General features: G+C 40.4%; 1 pseudogene; it reads right to left on the bottom strand.

Annotated features, from left to right (window-relative positions):
* Positions 1-1,756, bottom strand: part of LOC136523379 (mitogen-activated protein kinase kinase 3-like) — a 45,615-nt pseudogene extending 43,859 nt beyond the window's left edge.
* Positions 1,757-8,150: the final 6,394 nt, after the last annotated feature.

Genomic DNA, 8,150 nt, shown 5'->3' with positions numbered 1-8,150 from the left:
TCTTATCCAAATGTGTCATCACCTTTAGGAACTAAAGGAAAGGGTCCGAGCTCTATCGAGAAATGGGAGAAATTAAAAAAAAAAAAGCTAGTAAAGAACCCTATAGTATGTTTCAGGCACAAGGCAGGTAGTCTGTGTTAAGTAAAATGTTTGATAAATGGATTTTGGCAATGGGCGAGCTGAAGACAGCTGCCCCGGTCGCAATAAGGACCGTATGTAATATTCCATGAGAATTTTTCATTACTTTCTTCTTTTGTGCATGATGTTCGTAACCAAATAGATTAGACCTAGTGCGAACTTGTTTCCAAACTAAGTCTCATCACATGATTAAATATGCATAGTTTGTTTAATATAATTTAAAATCTCACTGTGGGGATCTCCCCTACAGTTTTTTGGGTAAAAAAAAGGAGCAGGATAGGGTTGAGCGCTAGGAGAGCTAGCTACCATATCTAGAGCTGACACAATATCGGGCCGTCATTTATACGAGCCTGTACTGACTTGGGCCTCACACCACTCATACTGACTCAAGTCGGCCCAAAGCCATTTACATGTAGCCCACAACGGGCTAACAGAACACAACAGTACATCACCAATGTCTTCAACCCTGAACGCCACCATAATATATACCGGAAGGGAATTACTAGCGTCCGGACATCCGGAGCAGATGAGCGTGTCTGGGCGGCCCGTGCATGCTGCTGCCCCAGCACGCCCGCCCATGCATGCCGCTGGGGTATTGTTGCTACATGTGCACATCCGTCCCCTGTCTTCCTCGTCCCGCCTCACACGCGTTACCCGCTACCTTCTGCCTCGCCTCACACCACACCCACACCCTGGCTACGCCCGCCACTCCTTCCCCCTGACACCCCCCTCCTCTCTCCGCGCGGGCGAGACCCGAGAGCCCGGATGAGGACAAGCACGCCCCGTCCGCAGGACCCCAGGCGCATCGTGCGCCCCATCTGTTGGCCCTGGCTCGTCGTGCCCCTTCCCCAGCACCTGGGTCGTGCCCCCATGACTCTCTGAACATACCTCCGAAACACGAAACACTTGCAACATGAAACTCTTAAAAACAACATAAGTCTGAAGCATATGAAACATTTGGAACATACACTTGCAACATATGTGTGAAACATATGCAACGTCCAGATAAAAAAACTTGCAACATGAAATACTTACTGCAACATAAGAATGAAACGGCTTAAATATTTGGAACATACTCTTGTAACATGTGTGAAACATATACAACATCTAGATCAAAACGCTTGCAACATACGTTTGAAACAGATAAAACACTTTGAACAAACGCTTGCAACATACCTCTGAAACACTTGCAGCATATGCAACATCTTAATCTACTTTTACAACATCCATATGAAACACTTGCAACATACCTCTGAAACACTTGAACATACGTTTGCAACGTGCGCTTTACCCCAACATCTCCTTGCTGCTTGGGAATGGAGGCTCGTCGGCGCGTGGAGTTCATCGATGTAGAGCTCGCCGGTGGCACGAAGCTCGCTGCTCCGGTGGAGAAGGTCGTGGCAGGTCTCGTGGAGAAGGCTGCGGTGGGTCCGTGCACTGGAGATGCCCGCGGCGAGCGGGAGGCGTGGTGGAGAGGGAGGAAATTGTGCTGCATGCCGTGCTCTGGCACGGAGATGCCGACATGCGGAGCTGAGGCCAGATGGAGAGGGAGGCGCGGTGGATAGAGAAGCACGGTGGAGAGCACCGTCACCGAGGCGTCACGGTGGAGCATGGCCATAGAGAGGTGTCGCGGCGCTGCGGTCAGGTGAGTGTTTTTTTAACGGTTGGATGAGCAGATAAGATGCGGTTGTTGGGCTATATCGTGGCCCACCATCGGCACCGTCTGGGCGGACGGACGCCCTACACCCAGCATCACCGATACCGGAATGTCTTGAGTCTTTAAAAAAAAAGACATCAGGATACAAGAAAATTTGGACTTGAGTCATACACCAAATTAGATAATGGCCAATCCAATAACTGAGCCAATACATTACAAGGTGAAACAAACATGACCAAACGGTGATGCCGATATATAGATAGGCAAAACTTCCATGCTCATTCATCCTAAAATGATGTACATGTATGTCATATATGTATACTGATGGAACCAATCACATGACACACACAAAGATCATTACACAACCCAAGCCTTGTCCGAAGATGGAAAGAAGAGAGAAGCGGGGGCAGGGGGGTTTCGAATATTGGTGTCAGTAAACTACAGCTCTGCACATCATCAGCTTCCAGAGGTGTTACCGGTCCTTCCAGGAGATCGATACCACGCTTGGATTCAGTCGCCACACCCTTTGCTTAAGGAGGACAAAAAAATAGAGTTCCCTGGAACTGTATATAAAAGAAAATGTATCACTTCTGTGCACAAAAATGGATACACAAAAACAACAAGGACACTGTTATTACTTGTAGGTGGCGAGGGTAGATCCTGCGGTAGTGAAGTATGAAGCAAGATCTATATGCAGGTCATCATACATGCTCAGGAATGGATGATTCTGCATCGAAGACAACAGGAAGGGAAGGGTGAGATAAGTGGTTTAGTCTTGCAGACCATTCCTGAAATGACCATGAAGATGTGAAGCTGTTTTTTTTTTGGCTTACCAAAATCACAATGAAAACATATGCATCAGATAGTAACCTTCTCTGGACAGATTACAGAGCTGGACACATCCGCAGATAGAGAATACCAAGACACAGCAATTATAGATGGAAACATATGATCCAAACTTTCTTGGTGTTACCTTCTACATGTTTTTCTGTGCATATGTAATATACAAAGCAGGCATATTTTGACGAGCAATAAAACCATGAACAAGAAATGCAAGCACCCCCATGATGTCATTTTAAAATACTAGTTCATAATTGCCAATGCAAAAATAATTGCTAACATGTCTCGAGTAGCTTAATCACAGGTAAGGATGTCTATAGGGGCAGCATTGGTGTAGAGCAGTGTATGCTTACCATGCAGAAATGAACGCACAGAATTCTGGTGAAAACTGGTCCCATGGTGCAGATGGTGGTGCTCAACAACAGCTACGCGAGAAGTTCATAAAAGCTTTCACAAGGAGGAAACGGAAAGTTGCCGGTTGCACATTCCAGTATCACTAGTCCCAAACTCCAGATATCACTCAACCATGTTTCGTTCCACTGATTCTTTCTGGCTGTCAAGAACAGAAAAAATTGCTTTGGGTCATCAGAGCTAGTAAGATTCAGATTATTTCACACCAAACTGGAAGACACATTTGTGAGCTGAAAATCTTGCACTCACCGCCATGTAGTTGTATGTGCCAATAAATATATCGCGTTGTCCAAAGGAGCTAGAAATAATGGCACTTACACCAAAGTCTGATATTTTTACTTCAACCCTATGATTTTTTATCAATATATTCGATGGCTTCAGATCACGGTGTATAATGAGCTTCTCATTATGCAAGTATATGAGTCCTTTTAGTATCTGCACAAGAAAGGTTTAATTTCAATTATAAGGTTCATGAGAGTGTAGCATGTTAGCTTTAGTATTATGCAAGTATATGAGTTCTTCAGCTCACCTTTGATTTATGACGATAGTTATCTGCTTTTGATTCCTTGTTATGCGTTAGATAGAAACTTGCTCTTGTGTTTAAGGGGAAATGACAGCTGCGAGCTCATCCGTGCCTTTGTGATGTCCATTTTGATCTTCCCATGACCTGGAATGTGAACCTGCAGTGCTATTATTGCTTGAAATAAAATGTAATTTAGCAAAATTAGATTCTTTTTCTCAATAAAAAAATATTGAAGTGGGTTGATACATATGGTACATTATTTCAATAAGGCTAGTTAATGTCTCTGTGCTACATCATATATATTTTCAAAATGAGTGGGTGATCGGTATTGGATTTGGACTACAGCTGACTATTGTTAGAACTTTTGATCTGCTTGTTTGAATTTTTTTTGCCTTTGTTTGTTTCTGAAATGAAGTAAGGATGCTACTATAATTTATTTAATTGAATACCTCTTAATCAAATTGGGTTGCTGTAAATTTTTGACAATTTGAAGTGTCTAGCTTATCATTGTCAAACTATTCGAGTCACTAGTAGAGAAACGACCTTTGATCCAGCTCGAAATTTGGCTTTAGTCCCGGTATTTTTCACGTCCGGGACTAGAGAGACCTTTAGAATGCAGGACGAAATCATAAAGCAATAGCAAATAGCAATGAGTGCCCAGAGGCAGGCATCAGATCCAGGAATGAACATTAATATTAGCCCCCCTGATCAGTTGAAAAGCAGTTGCGCTTCCACAGAGTTGCCAAATCAAGATGACGCAATGCTACGTTTCCCCGTGGATGACATCACTGCACCGTTTACATCATGTGAGCTACATATTCCAAAAGAGAATGCCACAATCAAGGTGGCTCTCGGTGTTTTTTCTCCTCCAGATCCTACCAAGACACCAAGAATCCATGAGGCAATAATACCACCTGGTTATGTTAGCGTCTCAGTTGATAGAGTTAACAAAGGTTTTAGTGACCTGCCTCTTGACATTCCAGGAGGTGATGGGGAGAAGACTCTAGGAGAAGCAGAGAAAACATTCATACTATGGCGCAAGCGCTACATCATTATTCCCGGGGTCTCTAGTCCACCGCGCGCTTCCTCAACTGCCAGACAATAGGTGCGGACAAAAGTGAACGAAACAACTTTCTATTGACATGCATGATTAATAATAACAATTTCTTATACCTAATTATTCTTTTTTTGTAATCACACATCAGGGCCTCCGCCAACCTAAGTCCAATTATTCAATCTCCAGATCATCATAGTGCTCCGGGCAATCAGGTGGCACCGCCGCCACCTCCAAGGAGGTCTCCAACGCCTCCAATGGCTGCCCCGCCTCCCTTGATGACTAAGAGGAAGCCAGCTCCTAAGAGGTCTGCCCCGCAAACAAAGTCGTTGTCCCATCAGCCGGCAAAGAAGAAAGCCTCATCTAATCCAGTTATTCCCCAAAAACTATCTTTCGAGAAAAGTGAAAAGGAATTAAAAGCTGCAGTAAAAAAAGATGTGGACAGTTTCTTCGAAAAAGTAAAAAAGCAACAAGAAGAGAGGGAGAACCCGGAGAAATCATACTTCTACCTACCTCCAGATCTTCTAAGAAAGAAGGTGGACCAGAAAAAGCGGGAATCTCAAAAGACCCGGCCAAAATCGGACTACGACCGCTCTCTCACCAAGTCATTTGAGGCGGCGCAGAAAAAGACTAGACCAGGGAAAGGTGTTGCACAACTCGGACAACAATCGCAACAATCAGTCCCCTCTCTTGTCGTTCATAATCAATATGGTTCGAACTTAGACTTAGACGTTGATTTTGAGGAGTTGGTTCGGTTTTACGAGGAAACTGGTTTGGACCTTGCCCAAGTGCTCGTTGAAAGACCATCTGCTCCGAAAGTGGATCCTTGGAAGAAATTTGAACATGAAAAGAGTCTATACAACCCTAAGGCCTTAGGTGAACTGGGTACGCAAATGTACCTGCTAAACAAGTGGTACATGGCAGCGTGTGAATGGGGAGAGGCCTGTGTTACTGTCAGAGTTAGAAACCAACATTACTTCCGTGGCGATGATGTTATATATGTCGAGTTTGAAGAATTACACCAACTATGCCACATGGACTCTCTCGACAAAAGTCTCATTAGCTGCTATTGTCTGTAAGTGTGATTATTTTCTACTATTAAAGTGTGTATATATAAAGCTACATGTATATATATACATTATATATCCTCACACTATATTTTTATATATGCAGATATGAGATGACAGAACTCAGAAAGAGAAAGGATAATGATGTTGGTTTCGTTGATCCAAATGTCGTATTCAAACACCCTAATCCCCCACCTCAATGGAAAGTTGAACTCAAAGAGAAAAATCTCAGGAGGTTCTTTGTGAACCAACAAAACAAGGACATACTCTTCCCCTACAACTTCAAGTGAGTGTTAAATAATTAATGTCGATCATATGGACATTTGTTCAATTATTTGCTTACTAGCTAAGCTATCTCCCATATATATACATATATGTTGACTTTAGTTAATGTCGATCATATTTGTGTATAAAAACATATGCAGCAATCACTGGATATTGATGGTCATCGATATGGCCAATAGTCGATTGAGAATCTTAGACTCGTTAAGAAAAGAGCAAACAGAGTACCAAGACATGATAGATATTATCCAATGGTAATATGGTCTCTCTAGCAACTATATATATCCCGATCTCTTAACTGCAATAATTATTAAAGACCAAATTAATGTTTTATTTTATTGGGCGCAGTGTTTGGAAAAGTTTCATTGAGAATCACCACATGAAACATTGCAAAGCGCCACTAGATGTAATCGCATACAAAGTAAGTACTATCTACATTTATATATATATATATATATATATATATATATATATATATATATATATATATATATATATATATATATAGAACTACTATCCTGTAGCTGGCTACAGAATAACTTATTCTGTAGCCACTTTGAGTTATGATAATTACTATGTTAATTTATGAGATTATAGTAACTCCTTACTAAGTGGTTTAATATAATGTTATGGTAAATATCCCCATGTGTTATAGTAACCCAACTATCATAAATATATATTTACATTATGGTAAATTAGTATATAAAATTATAGTAAATGAAGGTGGCTACAGAATAACTTATTTTGTAGCCGGCTATTGAATAGCCTCTCCCTATATATATATATATATATATATATATATATATATATATATATATATATATATATATATATATAATTCAATTAACACCATGTATGCTTTCAATTCACCGGATCTTTTTCTCGTAAAAGTGGGTTCTGAGGCAAGAACAGGGGAACAACTACTGCGGATACTATGTTTGCGAGTTTATCGGGGCGTACACAAAAAGAACTCCTGAAGAGATCCTCAAAGTATGTTATATAAATATATTCATATATTCACAATTTCTTTTGTTGCTCATATATATAAGTAATCAAGTGACCAACACACACACACACACACACACACACACACACACATATATATATATATATATAGATATATATATATATATATATATATATATATATATATATATATATATATATATATATATATATATATATATTAATACTTTTCCTTTAACTTTTATTGAAGACTCTATGGTTGAAGGAAAAAGTCATACGACGTGACCAACTGAAAGCAATTCAATAGACCATAGTAGGATTTCTTAATGACCAGGTCCTCAACCCCGCCGACGAGTTCTACAATGACGTCAACGAAACATGGAAGCCAAACTAGATGGAGTGATTTTGTTATCCCAAGGATATGATAGAATATACAATGCAACATTTATTTGTAATATATATATATACACACATACATACATATTATATGTACATAAAATAACGTACAATATATGTATATGCATGTAATATATACGTTAGTTTCATACTTTAGTTTGTACAAAATGTTCGAACATTACAAACGTGTAGAATACGTATATTATTAGCAGCGTAGAATGTGTATTTGAAAACCTATTCGAAAACCAAAACTAATCATCAATTGAAAATAGAAACAAAAAAAAAGCATTTAGTCCTGGTTGTTAATACCAACCGGGACTAAAAGGCCGCCCCACGTGGCCAGGCCGGGAGGCCCTTTAGTCCCGGTTGGTCTTACCAACCGGGACTAAAGGTGCCTTTAGTCCCGGGCGCGAAACCGGGACTAAAGAAGGGGACCTTTAGTCCCGATTTGGTACTCCCGGTTCCAAAACCAGGACTGAAGGCGGTTGAGAACCGGGAGTACAGCCTGTTTCTCCACTAGTGAGTCATGGCACAACAAGGTCTGATAGTTTGAATTTTTGTACATTTCTGTTTCATGATAACAGATAGATCTTGACAACCTGACCCATTTTCTTGTTTAAATTATGTCTGATGATATCTACGTATTTCTCATTAGTTTCAAAATTTAATAAGTTTGTGTTTCTATTTTATAGTAAACACTACAGAACTTGTCTTTGCTATATTATGTAAAAAAAGCCACTCTAACTGGAGATAGGTGCGTATTTCTCATCTCTATACTGTGTACACATGAGATTTTTCTGATGGAATTTTGTTGGA

This window comes from Miscanthus floridulus, chromosome 18 (assembly GCF_019320115.1).
Source record: "Miscanthus floridulus cultivar M001 chromosome 18, ASM1932011v1, whole genome shotgun sequence".
In the NCBI taxonomy this organism is placed as follows: domain Eukaryota; kingdom Viridiplantae; phylum Streptophyta; class Magnoliopsida; order Poales; family Poaceae; genus Miscanthus; species Miscanthus floridulus.
This window is presented reverse-complemented; position numbering and strand designations above follow the sequence as displayed.